At 41.6% G+C, this 26,124-nt stretch overlaps 1 protein-coding gene and 1 long non-coding RNA gene across 7 annotated transcripts in view; one reads left to right on the top strand and one right to left on the bottom strand.

Moving 5' to 3' along the window:
- The window catches only part of LOC110533892 (protocadherin-1), a 94,641-nt gene that overhangs the window by 13,652 nt on the left and 54,865 nt on the right, over nucleotides 1-26,124 (top strand). The gene's annotated exons all lie outside the window — the stretch shown is intronic.
- LOC149980017 (uncharacterized) overlaps nucleotides 1-26,124 on the bottom strand; it is a 96,059-nt gene that overhangs the window by 57,238 nt on the left and 12,697 nt on the right. For 3 of the 6 annotated variants that reach the window (XR_016484058.1, XR_016484056.1, XR_016484054.1), the window contains exon 3: nucleotides 25,188-25,307. This is a non-coding gene — a long non-coding RNA (uncharacterized LOC149980017). Of the gene's footprint in view, nucleotides 1-5,672; nucleotides 6,094-6,384; nucleotides 6,486-14,312; nucleotides 23,048-25,187; nucleotides 25,308-26,124 lie in introns of those variants that run through there. The other 3 variants (XR_016484053.1, XR_016484057.1, XR_016484055.1) reach the window with 3 other exon arrangements.

Genomic DNA, 26,124 nt, shown 5'->3' with positions numbered 1-26,124 from the left:
TGGTGAACGGAGGAGGTGAGGTAGAGGGCGAGGTTCATGTCTGAGTGACTTACTCTTACACTTCTGCTTGACCTCACGCCCTGTGGTCCATACAGGTCACATGCTCTTATCTTCTCACTGCACTGCACTCCACTTCACTTGGCTTGGCTCTGACCCTTCTACCATTGCCATGGAAACAGAAATATTAATAGGCTCAGAGAGGATTAGAATGCAAAAATAAATTAGGGAGAGTATGTCTGTATGTCTCTGTGCATATATGTGTGCTTGCTTGAATGACTGATTGTGTGCCCGTGTGTGTGTGTGTATCTACAAGTGTCTATTAGCTTAACCTGACCTGAGCGGGACTATATGTTCAAGAAATTATCCTATTCTTCAAGGGAAATGGGTGACTGGGCTCTGAATATGTGTGGGACACTTTGAGGATAAGAAAGCTTATCTCCAGAACCCAGTCAGTCACCACTGGTTGGCTAGTGGCTGGTGGGTAATTTCAGCAGATGTTGCCTGACAGCTTGGACAATTGCGAGCCCCTGTGGGTTAAGAGAGTCAGTAGTGTGTACAGTCACCACTGTCTCAGTGATGGACAGCATATACGAGCAGTGTGACAATGAACTGTAGCCCTGCAGTGGGTTTGCATGTTTAGGTCTATGTGAGTAAGTCTGTGTTTCCAGGTGGGCTTTGTGCTTGGGTTGTATTTGAGGACATACATGTCTAATCTAGCTATATGCTACTGCTAGTGTCTGTGCTGTGTGCACCTGTGCATCAAGCTAGCCTCCTCACCTCTCTCTGTTTGCGTGTCTCTGCATGAGTGTGTAAAGTGTTTCAAAACATGTGCGAGTTGATGGAAAGGTGCCGCAAAAACGCGGACAGATGTTAAAACTCATGTGACATACCTCAGCAGATGTTACCTCATGTATGGCATCCCCTCTCACATCAGGAAGAACAGATTGACCAAAATAAATAATAAAGTTGCTGCCTATTGGAGTGACAGATGTGGAGTGGAGAGCTTACTCTAGTCAACCATGCTGGTCTAAACAATGACTCACATTTTCAGTGGGGATGTGCTCAGGTGTCTGTGACTAGAACTGAGCTTCTCAATGATTCTTGGCAGTGCTGAATGTAAACACACTGGTGCTACCATTCGCTGTCAGCACATATTCATATCTCTGGCAGTTTCACCTCTTCTCTTTTTAGACCTAGCTCCGATAACTGGATGTAGGAGGGTGTTTCTCAATATGCATACTACCATGCTCTGAGCATAAAAATTGGAGCACGGGAGTGTCGTAGTATGTCCAAATCAAGGTACCTTATGCGAAACGGAGCACGGCTAGCACTTCTCTAATGCGTACTCCGTTTCTACATATTTTGCAGCATGCATCAATTCAAGCTTCAACAGAAAGTATGCACAGACAAATGACGCAACCAAGTAAAAAAGGCCGGACATTATTTGAGCTGAAGTGAGAGACTTCTTAATGAAATGTTGCCTATTCACATCTCATATGATGCCTGACTACAATATTTTATCTTGATACATTATCTTGATGCCTGCCTACAATAGCTATGGACTTGCGTAAATTGCAAGCCCATAGTAAGTCAATAGGGCTAACTGACTAGCTACTACTGTTAGCTAGCCAAATATCCACAAAGAATTATTAGCTAGCTAGCTACCCATGAATAATCTACCCATTCATTTTAGGTCCTGTTTGCCTGTTAAACTATATGGTTAGCTACATTATTATGATTCACATATGATAGCTGATAGTTAAACTTTTGCTTTGTGTATATCTTGTTTCGTCTCTATTGCGATTGTCCTGGCTGGAGGAAGGTTCAGGGAATGGGTAAGTCCATAGTAAATCAATAGGGCTAGCTAACTAGCCACTAAGATTTGGCAGCTAGCTACCCACGAAGAATGTACATCTAACTTGCATGACATAAGTTGTAGGTAATTTGTGACGGTTTAACTAGCTGGCTAGCTAGATTATTGCGATTCACATAGAGCTAGCAGATAAATATGAAGTAAAATATTTGCTTTGTGATATGTTGTTTTTTCCCTATTGTTGCCATTGTCCTGGCTGGAAGAAGGTTCAGTGAATGGGGAGATGCAGCGAGAGTGTGAGTGCTTTACAAATGTAATGTTTTATGCATTCTCCACACTCTTATCCTCACAAGAACGTACTCAAGAGAACATCCTTGGAGAATGCACTTACAGCATGAGCATGTGGAGCAGGGTAGTATGCATATTGAAAAACACCCTTAGTGCAAAAAACATTAGGAACGTAGACTGACCAGGTGAAAGCTATCATCCCTTATTGATGTCACTTGTTAAATCCACTTAAATCAACATAGATGAAGGGGAGGAGACAGGTTAAAGAAGGATTTTGAAGCCTTAAGAGAATTGAGACAGTTTCCTGTGTGTATCAAGAATGGTCCACCACCCAAAGGACATCCAGCCAACTTGACACACCTGTGGGAAGCATTGGAGTCAACATGGGCAAGCATCTCTGTGGAACGCTTCCAGCACTGTGTAGAGTCCATGCCCCGACAAATTGAGGCTGTTCTGAGGGCAAAAGGGGGTGCAACTCAATATTAGGAAGGTGTTCCTAATGTTTGTACAATCAGTGATCAAGTAAACAACCACTTAATTTTCCAGTGGCGTGATCTGGTCTGGACAGAGCTGTGTGAAGCCTATGGCTATGTCCCAATCCAAAGGCAGCTGCCTGATGCCTACCTGCCTCACCTACCTTTGTAGGTTGCCCTTTTCCAGTAGGCAACTGCTGATTGGGATGGGATTCTAAGGCAGCATCCGCGAGACATTTAGTTACATTGTAGCCACTGTAGCTGGCAATTCAGTGAACAACTATCCCAAATGGAAATATCTGACACAAATAAAAGTTACAAAATTGATCTCCTCAGTACCAGTTCATGAATTAAGTTGACACCGATGAGAATACTTAGCCTACAGTATAGGGTCCTCCTCTAGCATATTGCTTGGTCTGCAGCTCCATCTTTGTGGAATGTGGACATGACAGGTAAGCTTGCATGCATGATACAAACTACAGTTTTTTGAGATAGCTAAGCTATTTTACTGACTGTTTAAGAATGATTAATAGCCAGAATAGTAGTGTTTCACTGTGAAGCTATTACTGCATTAGAGCTGCTAATGTTTTATTCTAATGAGTAGGCTTGCATTGTGATTCCTAAACTATCACACCCGCACATATTATTAAATGACTCTGATCTCAAGAACATAATTTAATATTTGTTGATAACTAATATTGAAAGGTGATATGATGCAATCTAACTAGATTAGAAAGCTACTTCATCCTAATGTTAGCTAAATGCATTGGATACCCAAAAAATATAATGACATGTGATAAAGGATAACATGTCCAATATAATTATATAAATGCATATCAAACAGGAATATACATTGCATTTGGAAAGTATTCAGACCCCTTGACTTTTTCCACCTTTTGTTACATTACAGCCTTATTGAAAAATGTATTATATTGTTTTTTCCCCTCACCAATCTACAAAAAATACCCCATAATAACAAAGCAAAAACTGTTTTTTTAGAAATGCTTGCAAATATATTACAAATAAAAAACTGAAGTATCACATTTACATACGTTTTCAGACCCTTTACTCAGTACTTTGTTGAAGCACCTTTGGCAGCGATTACAGCCTCGAGTCTTCTTGGGTATGATACCACAAGCTTGGCACACTTGTATTTGGGGAGTTTCTTCCATTCTTCTCTGCAGATCCTCAAGCTCTGTCAGGTTGGATGGGGACCGTCGCTGCACATTTGGAGACTTGTTCCGAAGCCACTCCTGCATTGTCATGGCTGTGTGCTTAGGGTCGTTGTCCTGTTGGAAGGTGAACCATCACCCCAGTCTGAGTTCCTGAGCGCTCTGGTTCAGGTTTTCATCAGGATCTCTATACTTTGCTCTATTCATCTTTCCCTCGATCCTGACTAGTCTCCCAGTCCTTGCCGCTGAAAAACATACCCACAGCATTGTGCTGCAACCACCATGTTTCACTGTAGGGATGGTGCCAGGTTTCCTCCAGACGTGGCGCTTGGCATTCAGGCCAAAGAGTTCCATCTTGGTTTCATCAGACCAGACAATGTTGTTTCTCATGGACTGAGAGTCTTTAGGTGCCTTTTGGCAAACTCCAAGCGGGCTGTCGTTCCTTTTACTGATGAGTGGCTTCCATCTGGACACTCTCCCATAAAGGCCTGATTGGTGGAGTGCTGCAGAGATGGTTTTCCTTCTGGAAGGTTCTCCCATCTCCACAGAGGAACTCTGGAGCTCTGTCAGAGTGACTGTCATGTTCTTGGTCAACTCCCTGACCAAGGCCCTTCTGCACTGATTGCTCAGTTTGGCCTAGGAAGAGCTGGCCTTCCTAGAACTTTTTCTGTTTAAGAATGATGGAATTCTATGTGTTCTTGAGACCTTCAATGCTTCAGAAATGTTTTGGTACACTTCCACAGATCTGTGCCTCCAACACGATCCTGTCTCAGAGCTCTACGCACAATTCCTTCGACCTCATGGCTTGGTTTTTGCTCTGACATGCATTGTCAACTGTGGGGACCTTATATAGACAGGTGTGTGCCTTTCCAAATCATGTCCAATCAATTGAATTTACCCCAGGTAAACCCCAATCAAGTTGTAGAAACATATCAAGGTAAATGTGAACAGTGTAACGTAAACAGGATGCACCTGAGCTCAATTTCAATTCTCATAGCAAAGAGTCTGAATACTTATGCAAATAAAGTATTTCTGTTTAATACATTTGGAAAATTTTCAAAAAACTTATTTTCACTTTGTCATTATTAGGTATTGTGTGTAGATTGATGATCATTTTTATTTTTTTTTAATCAGTTTTAGAATAAGTTTAAAAAAAGTCAAGGGGTCTGAATACTTTCCGAATGCACAGTATATTCAATTAAATCAATGCAGCATTGTAATATTATTGACGTCTTTCTCCTGCAGAGGATTAGTCAGATGAACTGCAGTCACCAGATGCCCAAGACTCAAAACATGTGGAGACATCAGCACTTGTCATTTTCAATAAATGTTAACATTTGTATTGGTTTTCCTGTATCTGTGCATGAGTCCTTAAAACACATGCCATTGTACAAAAGAAGCAATTCCCAAGTGAGGGACATCAATGAGATTAACTTCCAACATACATAAGCTTGTTCAATACATGAGGGCACATTTTGTCATGACAACCATAGGTTTTTGTTTTTATAGACAGGCCAGGAGTTTACAGTTTTTTTTTGTTTTTATAGACAGACAAGGAGTTTTCAGGTTTTTGTTCCCTAGCCCTTCACTAACCTATGTCATCTAATTGTGGTCTACATTGGAAACTTGCACACAGTGCATTCCCCTGGGACAGAAAATCACATCTGTATTTTAGAATGAGCTTCAAAAGTTACAATTTCCTGACAAATCTGCATGATAAACCATAACATGGGTGAATCTATTTATATTTAACATTGTGATGGTGCACACTCCTGAATAAAATCCTGGAATATGGTGATTATCCTGTTTGCTGAGAGGTTCCCGACAAATTATTTACATCTGTAGGGTGTCAGGGTGGGATGTCCTTCAAACCCGGAACAAGCAGAGACGAGAGGGGAGAAATTAACCTCACTGCTCAAATATCAGTGCTGGTTCAAGTTGCTGAAGCAACAACTACCTTTATTAATGTGCAATAGTTTTGTTAACAGTTTTGCATATTTTTAAGCTTGATCAAGTTGTTTACACTAAGAGTAGAATAACTTAGCCTCTAATGTAAACTAGTAACACCAACCCAATGGTGCAACCAAATAGGGGAAGGGAAAGTGACGAGAGAAAGTTAGCTAACGTTAGGTAAACAGACACTGTATGCAGCTTGCTAGCAAAACAGAGTCATCAACGGAATGCACAAATGATTTGGCTGGCTAACAAGCCTAGTTTGAACAGAACACAGCTGGCTGCATTTCCTATCGTTTCCATCAGATGTTGTTAATAAAATGTCTTATCTCCAAACAAGTCCAGAAACGTTTTCTCCTGCCAAGCCATTGCAATGTGGTGCCCACTTTAGTCCCTGAAAACAGATGGGAAAACATTATTTGCTGCATGTCTTCAGCTGGCTAGAAAGTTCACCAATTCATTATTTAAAAACTGTCTGGGTCTTCACAATTGACGCAATGCTCAATCTATGATTAGGTCTAGTTAGTTTACATGTTCACCTCTAAACAACCGATAAACAGGACGAGTTCGACTACTAGCTAGCTATCGCGTCCGGCGTGTTGGCAATGGGCTGATAAACATCATATGAAAGTGATCTGTTGATCATTTTAACAAAATGTTGATGTTAAATAAACATTATACTTACATTAAGTTATTGCTTATTCTTCTGAGAAATGTTTTCCCAAGTGGGGACAACATTTGGGGAATTTTGGGATGCTGCCTTCAAAATCAGCCCAATGAAGGCACCTTAGAAGGAAGCATTTTAAGTTACTTTAAGATTGGTACATGCCAATTTTGATGTCCTGCCTAGAAATTCTGCCTCAAAGGGCAGCATTCTTGTCGATTGGGACACAACCTATACAGCTTATGTGTGTTTGTGTTTGTGTAAGTGATTGAGCTTGACGTTAAGGCAAGGTGGGGTCACGAGGTTGGGTTCAGGGATGCAGTTATAGGTTTTCCCAACGTGTTCTCCCTCACTCCGAATGTGTGAAATTACATGATGGTTGCCGGGGAGACCATTAGCTTACATTGAGCCCAGTGTTGATAATTAGCCCATTCAGGCCAAAGATTGGACACCTTTTTACATAGCATTTTAATGATGTGTCCCTCCTCCTTAGGAGAGAAAGAACCAGTGTGAGAGATATTAGCACACAGTGAAAGATCAAGGGAAAGGCCTTCCCAGTTCATTTTTAAGTGGGCGTGATGAGCGCTTGTGAAGCCGTAAATCTGTACTTAAATTAAATCCACACAATTAAAATGCCTTATTAGTCAGAGATAGCTGAGTGTTGTCCCCCTGTGGGGCTCCGCCTTCATCTCGGCACTGCAGTGGGCAGCTAGCTAACTCCATCTCCAGCCAACCTGAAGGATTCTCACAGAGGATTCAGGGCTAGCCTTAATTAACCCTACTTCATTGTTCAACTGGCCATACACTGGATGAACTCTAGGCATCCCTGTGAGCTGGGATTAACCCAATTTGGGTTCGCTATCTGAGAGGTGCAGAGATGCATTTCAGGGGGCGAGGCCACAAGCAGAATCTCCTCATCTCCACAGATGGTTTACAACACGGTCATGCCTAATACTCCGTTTCTTGCTGTCTTCCTGAGACCTCAGAAATCCTCAGATCAGAGCACATCCATGATGTATTTAATTGCAGTCGTTCTCTCACTCTCTTCTGCTCCCTCGCTTATTCTCTCTCTGTTTTTCTCTCCTCTAACTATTTCTCTCTTGATCCATCCATCTGGAAGTCACCCTTATCAGACACATAGTCACACACCCACACTCAGACACATGGTGCAGATTCATCTTCTACTATCTGATTCAGAACACTCCAGACACTTCCCACTCACATCCTCTGTAGCAGAACTTAGTCAGGGAACAACGTAGAATTAGGAGGAAGTATTTGGTAGCAGACGAAGACCCGCCTTCACCCTGAGGGGAACAACAGCAATTATCTGCAAATATTTTGTTCGTAGATACTGGAGAGACATGTCCCACTGAGGGAAATCCACCATGTAATGACTAATTCTAATACACCTGGAGCTACAGCAAGCCTCCCACTGGGGTGATAGAGTCAACACAGTGAGGACAAGGAAGACAGCCGAGAAGCAAACAACTTCAATTAGCACACTGGCTCTAATGAAAGTGGGGGTCTTTGAACCAGGACAAAGGGATTGATTTCATTGGCATAGGATTTTTAGACAGAGTAGTCTAGGTTTGCCATCTGAGATTGCCTGGCCTGGCCTTGCATTAAGGGATTAGCAAGTGTGCAACCTCTCTGAGATGGACTTGTCTGGGCTGGGTGGACTCTGAGACGGTATGTTGGGTGTGAATGGTGAGAATGTAAAGTGAAATCACAGTGCACTCTGCGCTGCCGCTGGGTTGAAGTGGGCAATTTAAAGCTAACTTTCCCTTGATTACCTGTTAAAAGAGATTACAGCTGGAGACCAAGTGAGACACTCGGGGCACATTCAATCCAAACCAAACCCACAGGCTAGCTAGAGCAAACCTACAGATGGGTTGCCATATAACATATACAGTGGGGCAAAAAAGTATTTAGTCAGCCACCAATTGTGCAAGTTCTCCCACTTAAAAATATGAGAGAGGCCTGTAATTTTCATCATAGGTACACTTCAACTATGACAGACAAAATGAGAAAATCCAGAAAATCACATTGTAGGATTTTTAATGAATTTCTTTGCAAATTATGGTGGAAAATATGTATTTGGTCAATAACAAAAGTTTTTCTCAATACTTAGTTATATACCCTTTGTTGGCAATGACTGAGGTCAAACGTGTTCTGTAAGTCTTCACAAGGTTTTCACACACTGTTTCTGGTATTTTGGCCCATTCCTCCATGCAGATCTCCTCTAGAGCAGTGATGTTTTGGGGCTGTTGCTTGGCAACACGGACTTTCAACTCCCTCCAAAGATTTTCTATGGGGTTGAGATCTGGAGACTGGCTAGGCCACTCCAGGACTTTGAAATGCTTCTTACGAAGCCACTCCTTCATTGCCCGGGCGGTGTGTTTGGGATCATTGTCATGCTGAAAGACACAGGCACGTTTCATCTTCAATGCCCTTGCTGATGGAAGGTTTTCACTCAAAATCTCACGATTACATGGCCCCATTCATTCTTTCCCTTACACGGATCAGTCGGGTCCTTTGCAGAAAAACAGCCCCAAAGCATGATGTTTCCACCCCCATGCTTCACAGTAGGTATGGTGTTCTTTGTCCTCCAAACCCGACGAGTTGAGTTTTTACCAAAAAGTTATATTTTGGTTTCATCTGACCATATGACATTCTCCCAATCTTCTTCTGGATCATCCAAATGCTCTCTAGCAAACTTCAGACGGGCCTGGACATGTACTGGCTTAAGCAGAGGGACACATCTGGAACTGCAGGATTTGAGTCCCTTGCGGCATAGTGTGTTACTGATGGTAGGCTTTGTTACTTTGGCCCCAGCTCTCTGCAGGTCATTCACTAGGTCCCCCCGTGTGATTCTGGGATTTTTGCTCACCGTTCTTGTGATCATTTTGACCCCACGGGGTGAGATCTTGCGTGGAGCCCCAGATCGAGGGAGATTATCAGTGGTCTTGTATGTCTTCCATTTCCTAATAATTGCTCCCACAGTTGATTTCTTAAAACCAAGCTGCTTACCTATTGCAGATTCAGTCTTCCCAGCCTGGTGCAGGTCTACAATTTTGTTTCTGGTGTCCTTTGACAGCTCTTTGGTCTTGGCCATAGTGGAGTTTGGAGTGTGACTGTTTGAGGTTGTGGACAGGTGTCTTTTATACTGATAACAAGTTCAAACAGGTGCCATTAATACAGGTAACGAGTGGAGGACAGACAAGCCTCTTAAAGAAGAAGTTACAGGTCTGTGAGAGCCAGAAATCTTGCTTGTTTGTAGGTGACAGGCCTCTCATCTTTTTAAGTGGGAGAACTTGCACAATTGGTGGCTGACTAAATACTTTTTTGCCCCACTATATGGCACCTGTACACAGAAAAACATGATTCTGGCAATACCACTAATGTATTCATATCTGTGACGCAATGGAATTCTTTTCCCTTTTCCCCCAACCATAACCTCTGTTGATTTTATCAAATTACCTGACTTGCTTGTTGATGCATTTGGAAAATAATTGGGAAATAATATTAGAAAGCGACACTCCCAGCATCTATCTGAACCCAATGGAAAGCTGAGCCTTTGGTTCCCTATGTTCTCTGCTCACTTCTCTGCAGACAAAGATGCTTTCTGCAGGCTGCCCATGGTCAGATTCCCACTTTTATGTAAACATTTAATGAGAAGCTCCTTTAGGTAAAGCTGTGTGGAGGCTCAGCTCCCTGATGGCATTGCCTTTAGCTCAGATATTTTATCACCACACATCCCAGCCTCCTTACCTTCTGCCAGGCAGATTAGTGCTTTTATCAATAAGCAGCTTACCGCCAAAGCGTCCCTCAATAATGTGCCATGGTATTTTCTCTCCTGCTGCTATAACTCTGAGGCTCCTCTCTCTTCCCCAGCTCCCTCTCTCTATGTCTTCCCCTCTCTCTCTCTTGCACTCTCTCCTCTCTCTCACTTTCCCACTTTCTCTCTAACTCTGACTATTGTTAACTATCCTCTCATCTGTAAGTGTGAGCAGTGTGAAATCTCCCTGTGTGTAGTTAAGCAGGGTTTGGCTAATTGTAAAAAGATTGTCGTTTTCTGAATGCCAAATCACTATCATGTTTATTTATAGGGTGGCGCACAATTGGCCCAGCGTCATCCGAGTTTGGCCAGGGTAGGCCATCATTGTAAATAAGAAGTTGTTTTTAACTGACTTACCTAGTTGAATAAAGGTTAAATAAAAAATGTAGTCCGAGTAATCGCTCCCACCTATCCAGTGTGGGACTTGATTAAGATAAAAACCCAGACTAGACTGTCACTAACCAAGCATTGGGATGGTCAAACCAATGGAAATGTACAGAACCTCCAGAATGTTTAACATTGTAGAGGTTTTTAGTCCCTGAGAGAGAGAGAGAGAAAGAGAGTGAAAGAGAGAGAGAGAGACAGAGAGTATATTATCTACTTCACTTGCTTTGGAAATGTTAACATATGTTTCCCATGCCAATAAAGCCCCTTGAATCTAAATGAATTGAGATAGTCTACAGGTCAGATAAGGAACCCAGACAGAGCCTGGGAGAGACACTAGGAGAACAACAGCAGACTCATCAACATACAACATACAACAGACCCATAACCCCATTAGAGGTCCTGTATAGAGCACCAAAAAATACATTAGGAAAGTGTACACCTTTAATGCTACTTAGCCACAGAGGTGCCCAGTTACACAGATTCAATCAAGTTTATTTATTTAATTGTAGATTAAAATGTCATGTTTTGCATAATACCCACGTCAGCCAAAGGCCACATTTCATTGGAAATCTTTAGACCCAATAGATTTTTATCCGTTCTGCTGTGGTTACACGAGGCTCATTTCGATACATCATTATTAGTATGATAATTCCAATTTACACAATGTTTCAGTAGGTTAACAGAGACATGGATGTCAGCAATCCTTGTTGTGAAGTTGATTTTATCGGTAACCGTTATGCACTGATTCATTTTTTCATGTGTTTACGGTGTTTCTATCGCTGAATGTTTAAGATGGCGCCGGAGCAGAAGGCAGACGGCAGACTTTTTATTTCCCCCCAACCGATTGTTTTTTTGTTTGTTTATCTGCGTTGTTTGGACCTTCTTTTTGACCAAAAATAACTTCTAGACATCAAGACTGCGATTACTCACCACCGACTAGCAGAATCCTTTTTCTTCTTTCACTACTCTGATAAACCCGAGGCGGAGGATATATGGCTCCCTCGTGAACAAGTCCCAACCCCAGTGATCTGCGTGAAGAGGAGACGGAGAAAGAGAGGCCGGAGAGCGGGCTACCTTCTGTGAAGTCGGAGGCCATCCAATAAACCCCCACTTCCCTCAATTCTACTAGTAAACATGCAATCTTTGGACAATAAAATGGATGAGTTACTGGGAAGATTAACTACAAACGGGATATTAAAAACTGTAACATCTTATGCTTCACGGAGTCATGACTGAAAGACGACAATATCAACATACAGCTGACTGGCTATACGATGTACCTTTAGGATAGAACAGTGGCGTCTGGTAAGACAAGGGGCGGCGGTCTATGTATTTTTGTAAACAACAGCCGGTGCACAATATCTAAGGAAGTCCCGAGCTATTGCTCGCCTGAGGTAGAGTTTTGCATGATAACCTGCTGGCCACACTACCTACTGAGAAAATGTTAATCTATATTCTTTGTAGCTGTTTACATACCACCACAGTCAGAGGCTGGCACTAAGTTAGCATTGAATGAGCTCTATTCCGCCATGAGCAAACAAGAAAACGCTCACCAAGAGGCGGCGCTCCTAGTAGCTGGGGACTTCAATGCAGGAAAACTTAATTCAGTTTTATCTAATTTCTATCAGCATGTTAAATGTGCAACCAGAGGGAAAATAACTCTGGATCACCTATACTCCACACACAGAGATGCATACAAAGCTCTCCCTCGCAACTCCATTTGGCAAATCTGACCATAATTCCGTCCTCCTGATTCCTGCTTACAAGCAAAAATTAAAGCAGGAAGCACCAGTGACTAGATCAATAAAAAAGTGGTCAGATGAAGTAGATGCTAAGCTACAGGACTGGAATATGTTCCAGGATTCCTCCAATGGCATTGAGGAGTACACCACATCTGTCATTGGTTTCATCAATAAGTGCATCGATGATGTCGTCGATTACGTACATACCCCAATCAGAAGTCATGGATTACAGGCAGCATCCGCACTGAGCTAAAGGCTAGAGCGTCCGCTTTAGTGGGACTCTAACCCAGAAGCTTATAAGAAATCCCGCTATGCCCTCTGACTAACCATCAAAACATAACGATGGTCATTATGGCCAAACAGTTCTATTTTTGTTTCATCAGACCAGAGGACATTTCTCCAAAAAGTACGATCTTTGTCCCCATGTGCAGTTGCAAACCGTAGTCTGTTTTTTTTATGAGGGTTTGGGAGCAGTGGCCTCTTACTTGCTGAGCGGCCTTTTAGGTTATGTCGATATAGGACTCGTTTTACTGTGGATATACATACTTTTGTACCTGTTTCCTCCAGCATCTTCACAAGGTCATTTGCTGTTGTTCTGGATTTGATTTGCACTTTTTGCACCAAAGTATGTTCATCTCTAAGAGACAGAACACGTCTCCTTCCTGAGCGGTATGGCGGCTGCGTGGTCCCATTGTCACGCCCTGGCCTTAGTTATCTTTGTTTTCTTTATTATTTTGGTTAGGTCAGGGTGTGACATGGGGGATTTATGTGTTTTGTCTGGTCTAGGGGTTTTGTATGTTTATGGGGTGTTTTGTATTTTGTAGTGTTCTCGGGTATCGTCTATGTTGAACACTAACGACGCTGCATTTTGGTCCTCCTCTCCTTCAGCGGAAGAAAACCGTTACACCCGCGTACTATTGTTTGTACAGATGAACGTGGTACCTTCAGGCATTTGGAAATTGCTCCCAAGGATGAACCAGACTTGTGGAGGTATACAAATTGGCTGATTTCTTTTGATTTTCCCATGACGTCAAGTAAAGAGGCAGTGAGTTTGAAGGTAGGCTTTGAAATACGTCAGGTACACCTCCACTCAAATGATGTCAATTAGCCCGTCAGAAGCTTCTGAATCCATGACATAATTTTCTCTGAATTTTACAAGCTGTTTAAAGGCACAGTCAACTTAGTGTATGTACACTTTTGACCCACTGGAATTGTGATACAGTGAAATAATCTGTCTGTAAACAATTTTTTGGAAAAATTACTTGTGTCATGCACAAAGTAGATGTCCTAACCGACTTGCCAAAACTATAGTTCGTTAACAAGGAATTTGTGGAGTGGTTGAAATACTTAGGTAGAAGTCATTAAAACTTGTTTATGTAAACTTCCGACTTCAACTGTATTGTTATTTTTTACTGCTGCTCTTTAATTACTTATTGCTTTTATCTCCTATTCTTATCCGTGTTTTTTGAAACTGCACTGTTGGTTAGGGGCTCGTATGTAAGCATTTCAGTGTCAGTGTCACCTGTTCTATTCGGCTAAGACAGTTTGGTTTGACTTGATTTTAAGTTGATGACTTGTTCTTCATTAAGGCTGATTGTCTTACATGAGGTCTAGGCTTTGTAAGGTTTGTATTGTTACTGTAGTAAAACATGTATCCAATAAAAAGTCTCAAACATTTCCCAACATAAAAATTTCATGACATGAATAATGTAGAACAGAAGGGAGCATAAATAGTGTATTGTGTGCCTGTCCTGAAGTTTATCCCACTAAACTGCACTCCAACACACAGCTTCCCCTCTAGCACCTCCTCTATAGCATCATGTCTAGGGAACACTGTAAATGAGGGTTCTGCACACTTAAAAGTGTTCTACCTGGAACCAAAAAGGGTTCTCGTATGGGGACATTCGAAGAACCCTTTGTGATTAGTGCAATTGTAACGGCTGTCATGGGTTGAAGAAGGTGAGAACCAAGGTGCAGCATGGTACTTGTTCATCTTTTATTATGAATTGGAAAAACAACAAAAGAGAATGACCGAAACAGTTTTGTCTGGTACAGAATACAAAAAACAGAGAACTACCCACAACCCAGTGGGAAAACAGGCTGCCTAAGTATGGTTCTCAATTAGAGACAACGATTGACAGCTGCCTCTGACTGGGAACCATACCAGGCCAAACACAAATCTAACACACAGAACAAAACATAGAATGCTCACGCCCTGACCAAACTAAAATAGAGACATAAAGGAACTAAGGTCAGGACGTGACAGCAATGCTGATTACGTTTTTATGTGTTTGACCCAAATCTTTAATAAGAGGCCGACGTGTTTAGAGAGTGGGAATTTCTTAAATCCAAAATAAAGTCACAGCTGATTCCCCCGACTTGGCCGTCAATTATTGTTTCCTAGTGTATTGCTGTGGGTAATAATCCACTTTTCAAAATCCCCTAAAAGCCCTGGAAAAAAACACTCTGAAATAAGTTATTGCATAATTCCATTTCCCCTGCTGACCAACGCTAGCTGACATGAGAAGTGATCATTACTCTCTGTGTCTTCACCACACTAGAGACCAAGGATATTAGAATATTTCATGAATATTGAACCCTGCTGGCTCTTGGGTTGCTCCAAAAAGATGTTCACTGCTGTTTCATGTTGGCACTGTAGAAGAACATGGCTTAATTGCATAAATCTCAGAAAATGGGATGAGGGGAGAACTCAGCATCTATGACAATGGGAATTGTTCTGATGGCTCGGCCTGCCAGTATCAGAGTTATACACAGCTTTGTTGAACTCAATATGTTCCAGCATAACAGATGAAAAGAAGCCTTGGAATAAATGAAGACTAAACCTTGCATTCTCAGCTTTAATGGCCTATGTGACCAGGCTTTTAATTGTGTTTTTTAGTCAAAAGGAGAGTTTATTGTGCATACTGAATAGTTCTCTGAGCCATGTTAATGTACTGCGATCTCTTTAGGTTTACGATGCTGGACTGTGGATCTGAATGTACTTAATGGTTTAGCCTATGGTGAAAAATAATGATCAGCTCATGCTTTAGGTGTAGGCCTGTAGAGCATGCAGGTGTCATCAGGGTGTTTCAACTCTTTCCTTATTAACCTTTTGAAGATAACTGTCTATTGATTAATTGGTATGCAGCAGAATTATGATTTTATTGGGGAATACTGATTTACTGTAGGTGTGATAGAACCTGAAGTCTTTAACATTTCTCAATGTTAAAGATTTCCCCCAATGTTAGAGTTTCATCTCAATATCATGTTTGGAAATATTTTTGATACAATACTAAGTACTTTTGTGTTATATATTCCTTCTGTCCACCAAATGGAGCGCTTTCCACTATATTGACATTCCAAACCATTGCCTGCTCAGAAGTTTGTGCTTTTCCTTTTTCTTAGAAGAGATTTGTGCGTCAGTGAACCAAAGCCTACTGAGAGATTATTATTTTCATAGTGGTTTTACAAGATTATCTCCAACATTAAGGGTGTTTAAACACATAGGGCAAATGGAGAGGGATAAAAACAGAGATGGAATGGGTTTGTGTGTGAGAGAGGTGGACGAAGCACCAGTGATAATTATCTGTCTAAAAGCACTTGTCCGAAATTCCAATTAAAGTGCTTTAAAACAAGCAAGAAATTTTGATAAATTGTATGTGAGGCGATAAGGAGATTTAGTGAGTGAATGGGAGAGAGAGGCATGAGAGGGATAATTTGCCATAGTGTCTTTGTGTGTTGGTGGTGAAATACTCCCCCTCTCCCACAGTAGGACTAGCTCTAGATTGCAGGAGGCTGACCACTATCGAAGACCCAACCATGAGACATCACAGACACACAACCTCTGATAATACTCATACTATAAATCATAATAAAAATACTACCGTAGTTGTTTACTTTCTCAGCAGATGTCTTTATCCAGAGTGGCTGGATAACATATCTCTGGGTTTTTCATATTACACAGTTGAGTGCATTGTGCCAGGGCCGGTTCCAGGCATAAGCGACATAAGCAGTCGCTTAGGGCCCCCTGCCACTAGGGGCCCCAGACCCCAAAAAATTATAAATTAGGATATACTGTATAGATTTTTAGGTACTCAGTCAGGGTCTCAACTTACTATTTTGAGTAAGAATAGTAGAATAGCCCAGGGGCCCTGACCTCCAGTGGGCACTCTTTGCTTTTGTTAGTCATTCTCACTCATATATCATATTAACATGGCGTAAGTCATTGCAAAATGGGAGAGTTGCAGGGAATTAGCCGTAAAACATATTTTTATTTTTATCTCTGCCCCATGGCAAAATGAGTAGAATGGCAGGAGGCATTTTTCTCTCTACCGTCAAGAAGGGTGCCACAAAAATGATTTTCCGCGAGGTGGGGGACCCCCAACCAAATCTCGCTTAGGTCCCCCAAAGGCTTGAGCCGGCCCTGCACTCCACAGACAATTAAGGTTAATTACCCTCGCTGAAGAATACACAGCAGTGTCCCCAACTGGGGATTAAACCTGCAGCCTCCAGGTCATAAGTCTGCTTGCCACTACTCAATGCTTCCTGAGCCATATAAGTTTTTTTCTGCTTTGAAATAGAGGTTTTCACTGAGGAGGCAGACTGCACCATTCATTACATGGAGGTGGTCGCAGTGGACACACAGCCAATAAATGAGTTTGTCCAATTCTGCCTGCGATGCATCCAGGAGTGCTACATCAGCGTCCACTCTGCTCCCGGACCAGGGATACATACAGGGAGGAGGGAAGAGGGGTCCAGGGGTGCAATGGGCAAGCACAACCGCTGTGTTTTTCCAGCATATTAGCTACCGCTTCACCAAATCAAAATGTCCACTCATCCTCTCCAACCGCCGTTGTAAGAATTAATATGATTATATGAATGTACTTTGTTAACCTAGCACATAACACACTCCATTATGATAATTCTGCAAATTATCTCTTTACATTTGTATTCTAAATAAGATTTCAATAGCATTAACATCCTTTAATCTATTAGCTGTAGAGTATTTTATAGAGACTAGGGCTTTATACATGGAACGAGGCTAAACAGACTAGGGCTTTATACATGGAACGAGACTAAACAGACTAGGGCTTTATACATGGAACGAGGCTAAACAGACTAGGGCTTTATACATGGAACGAGGCTAAACAGACTAGGGCTTTATACATAGAACGAGGCTAAACAGACTAGGGCTTTATACATGGATCGAGGCTAAACAGACTAGGGCTTTATACATGGATCGAGGCTAAACAGACTAGGGCTTTATACATGGATCGAGGCTAAACAGACTAGGGCTTTATACATAGAACAAGGCTAAACAGACTAGGGCTTTATACATGGATCGAGGCTAAACAGACTAGGGCTTTATACATGGAACGAGTTGGCAGAAGGATGAGTGGGGGAGGTGGGGGGATGGGTGAATGAAGTGGGGGCGGAGGGTGGATGTAGGGGGGGTCATGGGGAAGGCCCTGTCCTCGCTCTTATGAAGGAGAAGCAAACCGATCTGACAGTGACAAATGAACCATCTCCTCTCCCCCCAGCCTCATCCCTCTCAAACTCCCCCATATCACCCTTATACTCTTTCTCTCTTTCTCTTTCTTTCTTTCTTTCTTTCTTTCTTTCTTTCTTTCTTTCTTTCTTTCTTTTCCTCTCCCTCCCTCAGTCCCCTCCTGCCTTACATCCACCTGTCCTACATTTTCTCCCGCTTTTATTCTCTTGCTATTGCTTCTGCTCTTTCTCTCTTTCTTTGAGCTTCTCTCTCTCCTCTAGCTTGCTCACATTCTCCCTTGTCTTTCCTTGCTGTCTAAGCACAGGAAGCTATTACCATAGAAAAGGTCTCTGTGCATAATAATATTTTGTTGACGTTAATTTCTGCACAAAAAAAAGCTTATGATTCAAGCTTGCCTAATATCAGAGCCACTAATACGACATTTAAATACCATAGACTGCCTAGGGATGTATCAACATTTTTATTGCTTTTGAACAGTATGGTCACAGTCTAGTGTTATTTAACTGAAGTGATGATGAAGCGATACACTGAGTGTACAAAACATTAGGAACACCTGCTCTTGTCATGATGTAGACTGACTAGGTAAATCCAGGTGAAAGCTATGATCCCTTATTGGTGTGTAGGGGAGAAGACAGGTAAAAAAAAAAAAATTAAGCCTTGAGGCAAATGTGTGCCATTCAGAGGGTGAATGGGCAAGACAAAAGATTCCAGTGCCTTTGAACGGGGTATGGTAGTAGTTGCCAGGCGCACCGGTTTGAGTATGTCAAGAACTGGAACGCGGCTAGCTTTTTCACACTTAACAGTTTCCCTTGTGAATCAAGAATGGTCAACCACCCTAAGGACATCCAGCCAACTTCACACAACTGTGGGAAACATTGGAGTACACATGGGCCAACATCCCTGTGGAACACTTTTGACACCTTGTAGAGTCCATGCACCGTCGAATGAAATCTGTTCTGAGGGCAAACGGGGATGCAATTCAATATTAGGAAGGTGTTCCTAATCTTTTGTACACACAGTGGTTTGTTGGTTTCTTTAATGATCATCCTGCTTCTCTAATATACTTTCTTTGCATGAATGTTTAAATGGGATGACAGGCAAAGATAATTCATTTCTTGGCTTCCTTTGTTGTTGTTATTTCCCCAGTCCTGTTTAAAGGTCAACCGATTAATCGGCATGGCCGATTAATTAGGGCCAATTTCAAGTTTTCATAACAATCGGTAATCGGCTTTTTTGGGCGCCGATTATGGCCGATTACATTGAATCGTGGCAGGCTGACCACCTGTTACGCAAGTGCAGCATCAAAAGGACCTTGTGGCTGCAACGAGCCAAGGTAAGTTGCTAGCTAGCATTAAACTTATCTTGTAAAAAACAATCAATCTTCACATAATCACTAGTTAACTACACATGGTTGATGATATTACTAGGTTAACTAGCTTGTTCTGCGTTGCATATAATCAATGCGGTGCCTGTTTAATTTATCATCGAATCACAGCCTACTTCAACTTCGCCAAATGGGTGATGATTTAATAAAAGCACAATCATTGCAGTAATGTACCTAACCATGAACATCAATGGCTTTCTTAAAATCAATACATAAGTATATATTTTTAAACCTACATATGTAGTTAAAATAAATTCATGTTAGCAGGCAATATTAACTAGGAAAATTGTGTCACTTCTCTTGCGTTCACTGCAAGCAGAGTCAGGGTATATGCAGCAGTTTAGGCCGCCTGGCTCGTTGCGAGCTGTTGAAAGGCCATTTGTTCCTAACAAAGACAGTAATTAATTTGCCATAATTTTACAAAACTATGACATAACATTAAAGGTTATGCAATGTAACAGTAATATTTAGACTTAGGGTTGCCACCCGTTCTTTAAAATACGGAACGGTTCCATATTTCGCTGAAAGAATAGTTTCCGGATTTGACCATATTAATGACCAAAGGCATCTATTTCTGTGTGTTTATTATATTATAATTAAGTATATGATTTGATATTTGATAGAGCAGTCTGACTGAGCGGTGGTAGGCAGCAGCAGGCTCATAAGCATTCATGCAAACAGCAGCTCTTAGCAATGCTTAAAGCACAGCACTGTTTATGACTTCAAGCCTATAAACTCCCGAGTTTAGGCTGGCAATACTAAAGTGCCTATAAGAACATCCAATAGTCAAAGGTATATGCAATACAAGTGGTATTGAGAGATAGTCCTATAATTCCTATAATAACTACAACCTAAAACTTCTTACCTGGGAATATTGAAGACTCTGGTTAAAGGAACCACCAGCTTTTATATGTTCTCATGTTCTGAGCAAGGAACTTAAACGTTAGCTTTTTTACATGGTACATATTGCAATTTTACTTTCTTCTCCAATACTGTGTTTTTGCATTATTTAAACCAAATTGTACACGTTTCATTATTTATTTGGGAGTAAATTGATTTTATTTATGTATTGTATTAAGTTCAAATAAGTGTTAATTTTTCATTCAGTATTGTTGTAATTGTCATTTATTGCATATTTATATATATATAAAAATTGGCCGATTAATCGGTATCAGTTTGTTTTGGTCCTCCAATAATCGGTATTGGTATCGGTGTTGAAAAATCATAATCGGTCGACCTCTAGTCCTGTTATTCTATTTATTGGCCTGAAACCTGATGAGAGAGAGAGCAGCAAAGCCACCCTGATACCCTTCCCAGACCCATCATGTCCATGCTAATACAGTAGCCCCACTCTGCTGAAGACTACCCATTGTTATGCACTAGTAAGAGGACTATAAAAGGCAATACTCAATATTAACAACACAGTAGAGCAGTAACGGTACAGCCTGCACAAAGCCTACACATTCGTGTTCATAAATGGAAGACAGCACACAGGCAACTGACAGTATATTATATTGCAAATTGTAGGGTCTATACAGCAGTAGTATACAGTGCAGTCCATACAAGATGAATGCAAACCTATCAGAATCGCCAGAGAAAATATTGAATATATAGAGAAATTGGAATAACAAATTGTGTATATAAATCAACATATGGTCAAGACCACATCGATTATACAGACGGATTCGGACAAATATGGAGCTTTATCAGCCCATTTCCTCTCTGCTGGCACACTATGGAGTGCCATTAAGAGAATGGTCCGCTGTGAGTAATGGGTGGCATGATAAATAACACAAAGATCACACAAATATTGTTAATCAATTTAGCATTGCACAAATGTGTTATTGCAGGGCTGATACATTATTTTGTTCATACCTAAGAAGTAGAAAATAAACCATATTTGCTTCCTACTTCCTACATTGCACAGTCAACATTGCACAGCGCTAAATTGATTTATTTCTTGTGTTTTTAGTATTTGCAATTTGCAACCGTTTCCATATAAACCAACATTATATTGACATGCCTACCGATTTAGGAAATCTGATTGTATCTCTCGCCTATCCTTTTTTGATAAATGTCAACGTAAACAAAGCACTCCCGTGGGATTTTTTTTCTCGCAACAAAATGATTATCAGAACTGCAGGAGCTCTCCCCGGGACGGATTTTCTCTGATTTACAGCCATATGAAATGGCACCTGGGATTTGACAAGTATTATATGAAGCAGCCAATCCCCTTTGGAGATTTCCACTGAGCCGCAACATTTGTCTGCTATTGTTCTACTGATAGAATTATGCCCTTCCGGGTGACCCGTGTCATTGTGTGATAAAGCTAATTATTATCCACGGAGATGATTGTCGCCCTCTGTTGATACATGACTGGAGGCCTCATTATGCTGTTTAGCTGTTGGCACAAAAACTGTGTTACAAGTCAACAGGGTTCATATCTCTCATTCATACAGATCACAGGACGGTTCAATTGTCGTTTTTCACCTTGGCAGAGTTTCACCCTGGGTTTAGTCACACTGTTCGCTTACCCCTCCCTCCGGATTTGACTAGGGGAAAGTTAAATTGCCATGTTGTGTGAATGGAGTAATCAGTGAAGCTAGTTTCCACAGCTGCATAAAGTACGGGTTATCAAAACTATTGTCATCAAAATGTACCTACTGTGTTGGACAGCCAAATAGGCACACGTTCATATTGAAGCTATTGCACATGAGTTTAGAAAGATAAGAGTGTGCTATTGAATTTTACAACACATGGTTAGGTCACGGTAGAACTTCGAAGCGTTCCATCTGTACGTCGATATTGGTATCAACAGGGAATCCCAGCTGGGGCTGAAGGCGGAATGCACTTCTAGTTCCTTAATTCCGCCATTGTCTTGGCAGCACAGCCGGGGGGTTCAAATGCATGTGTACTTCCCATGTCCTGCATTCTGCCATCGCCATGGCAGCACAGCTGGAGATCAAATGGGTCTGCTGGGCTCCTGTCCTGGGTTCCAGCTGCTCCGAGGTTTACTAAGACAGTTGGAGTGTGGACTGTATCTACTGTAAGGCCTGCGGTCCTGCACCCTGGCATCTCCATGGCTGCACAGCAGGAGCACTAAGGCATCTTATGCTAGGATGCACTGCTTCCATTATTCTACTATTATCACAGTCTTCTGTGCTCATACAACAGCATCATTGTCAAGTAAGAGACATTTGAAAAACCATCGCAGAAATGTACTGTGTGCCCATATAGTCAGTCTTGATTCTGTTCCCAATCAATGTGTATCTGAGACTATAACTAGAAACACTTACCATACACCTTACCTACTGACCTAGAATCAGTGGCGATTTTAGCATGTCAATATTGGTGGGGAAAACGCCAACATTTTTTTAGATGCATGCATGCCAGCCAAGCCACTACATAACACAATACTAAACAATACATTAATTGCACTATAACTGTGACGAGCAGTTAAGACATTAATGAGCGCTTTTTGCAGACGTAGTCAATATAACAGAATTCAGAACATGGGCCGTACTGACAGTATTCTTCCTGTACACAAAGACAGAACCAAAGGATAAATAAAGGGGGCATATAAGCAGACAATGAAAGCTCTTAAAACATTTGATGATTACTGTAATGAACATGAGGGGAGACTGGTTTCAAGTGCAGGGCGAAGCAGGTGTTTATTGCAAAGGACCACAGGAGGAGGCAGGTAGCTGGGTCCAGGGGTAGGCAGAAGGTCATACACAGGGGGTCCAAAAGAGCAACAGTACAGGCAGGGAAAAGGCTGGTAACGTAGTCTGGGATCTCAGGCAATAGGTAGATAACAGGAAATCCTGTTAAAGTACAGGCATTGAATAGCCAAAAGGTGTCATTAGTGAGGCTGACAAAAACTATCACACAGGGGAGGAGTAAATCACAGGAAAACCCAGAGCTCTGAAAGCCGTGTGTCACAAAACAAACAATACCTCACAGTGATGGGGTGCAAAGAATTGAACTAAATAGTGTGTGATAATGACATACAGTTTGAACAGGTGATTAGAATCCAGGTGATTGGGATCTGGAGAGTGAGCTGCGTTCAGGGGATCTAGGTGTTTGAGAGTGTGAGCTGGAAAGTGGGCTGGAAAGTGAGCTGCGTTCAGGGGATCTACGTGTTTGAGCGTGTGAGTTGGAAGCAGACATTTATCTCAAACTGTCTGTAGGCAACATGTGCACCACCAAGTCAGAACAGTAGACTAAGTGTGAGGGGGCAAGGGGCCAAATTATTAGGGTGAGGGACAAGGGCTACTAACAGCTTGCTACACAACATACACTTAGTATTTCTTTCTTAGTACAGTATACATACAGTTGAAGCTGCAAGTTTACATACACCTTAGCTAAATACATTTAAACTCAGTTTTCACAATTCCTGACATTTAATCCTAGTAAATATTCCCTGTCTTAGGTCAGTTAGGATCACCACTTTATTTTTAGAATGTCAGAATAATAATAGAGAAAATTATTTCTTCCAGCTTTTATTTCTTTCATCACATTCCCAGTGGGTCAGAAGTTTGCATACACTCAATTAGTATTTGGTAGCATTGCCTTCAAATTGCTTAACTTGGGTCAAACGTTTTTTGTAGCCTTCCACAAGCTTCCCACAATAAGTTGGGTGAATTTTTGGCCCATTCCTCCTGACAGAGCTGGTGTAACTGAGTCAGGTTTTGTAGGCCTCCTTGCTCGCACACGCCTTTTCAGTTCTGCCCATAGATTTTCTATAGGATTGAGGTCAGTGCTTTGTGATGGCCACTCCAATACCTTGACTTTGTTATCCTTAAGCCATTTTCCATTTGGAAGACCCATTTGCGACCAAGCTTTAACTTCCTGACTGATGTCTTGAGATGTTGCTTCAATATATCCACATAATTGTCCTCCCTCATAATGCCATCTATTTTGTGAAGTGCACCAGTCCCCCCCCGCAGCAAAGCACCCCCACAGCATGATACTGCCACCCCCGTACTTCACGGTTGGGATGGTCTTTTTCGGCTTGCAAGCTTCCCCCTTTTTCCTCCAAACATTATGGCCAAACAGTTCTATTTTTGTTTCATCAGACCAGAGCACATGATCTTTGTCCGCATGTGCAGTTGCAAACCGTAGTCTGTTTTTTTATGGGGGTTTGGGAGCAGTGGCTTCTTCCTTGCTGAGCGGCCTTTGAGGTTATGTCGATATAGGACTCGTTTTACTGTGGATATACATACTTTTGTACCTGTTTCCTCCAGCATCTTCACAAGGTCCTTTGCTGTTGTTCTGGATTTGATTTGCACTTTTTGCACCAAAGTACGTTCATCTCTAGGAGACAGAACACAACTCCTTCATGAGCGGTATGGCGGCTGCGTGGTCCCATGGTGTTTATACTTGTGTGCTATTGTTTGTACAGATGAATGTGGTACCTTCAGGCGTTTGGAAATTGCTCCCAAGGATGAACCAGACTTGTGGAGGTCTACAAATTCTTTTTTTCTGAGGTCTTGGCTGATTTCTTTTGATTTGACCATGATATCAAGCAAAGAGGCACTGAGTTTGAAGGTAGGCCTTGAAATATATCCCCATGTACACCTCCAATTAACTAAAATGATGTCAATTAGCCTATCAGAAGCTTCTATAGCCATGACATCGTTTTCTGCAATTTTCCAAGCTGTTTAAAGGCACAGTCAACTTAGCGTATTTAAACTTCTGACCCACTGGAATTGTGATACAGTGAGTTATAAGTGAAATAATCTGTCCGTAAACAATTGTTGGAAAAATTACTTGTCATGCACAAAGTATTGTCCTAACCGACTTGCCAAAAACTATAGTTTGTTAACAATACATTTGTGGAGCAGTTGAAAAACGAGATTTAATGACTCCAAACTAACTGTATGTAAACTTCCGACTTCAACTGTATCTCCCTGGCATATTACATAATTTATGCAACAGCATACAATACATTTTTGAACTCACCTTTCTGTGCTGTGCTCACTTGAACAGGAAGGTGGCGCGGTGCTCCTTCTTGTGGACATATCATGTCATCAAACTTTGCCAAGTCTGACATTCTCTGGATTTATGGTGCTTTCAAGACAACTAGGAAGTCGGAAAAAAACAAGGTTGAATCATAACGTCAGTGATCGTCATGTTGGAGCTCTGGAAAGAATTCCTGACTTGGAATTCTGAGTTGAATGACCTTTCAAATGGTATTTTCCCAGTTGAAGCTAAATTTTTTATCCTTTTATACTTGGAAAATAAACCCTTATTCCCAGACTTGGACCACACACCCACTCCCTTGAATAGCAGGCTAGTGATTGCTTTGCAACGCTTGCATTTAGCCACTGATTCCTTCCAAAACATTCATTGTTGTATTTGCGATTTCCAACTTGTTGTGCAATGTTTATGTCCAATGGCCGATGAGCCCTGATACGTTTTATCTATAATTTATGACAAGGATTGAAAAAGACTTGCCAGTAGATTGTCGACATGATTCATGATAATGACTACTTGTCTAGCTTGCTAAGATTTTGATGTTGATTTTGATGTATGATGTTGACATGATCAGTCCAATCAAAGCTATGTTAGATATAACGTGATTTGACGTAATTTTATCTGTGGCCAATGACCTTGAGCCTTATTGGATGGGCACTTTGAATGTAAATCTATGGCATAATGTTTTAGCTCTCCCCATAGATTTTGCAGTGATGTAGTGTCCACATAAGTGATAGAACACTGAGCCAATCTCAGCGAAACTAGATAACATTACCAACCCCTACGCTACGTATTTTCCGCCGGCTGCCCCACCACCACCACAGAAAGCACTGAGCTAGGCTGAAACACCTGCATTTTGGAGCTTCAGGTGTTGCCTTGATAAAGGTTAATTTGTGGAATTTCTTTCCTGTTGGATCCAATC

The sequence above is a fragment of the Oncorhynchus mykiss genome, chromosome 10 (assembly GCF_057628025.1).
Source record: "Oncorhynchus mykiss isolate SJ-2025 chromosome 10, ASM5762802v1, whole genome shotgun sequence".
Classification (NCBI taxonomy): domain Eukaryota; kingdom Metazoa; phylum Chordata; class Actinopteri; order Salmoniformes; family Salmonidae; genus Oncorhynchus; species Oncorhynchus mykiss.
Note: the sequence above shows the minus strand (reverse complement) of the source record. Positions and strands in the feature narration are given on the sequence as shown.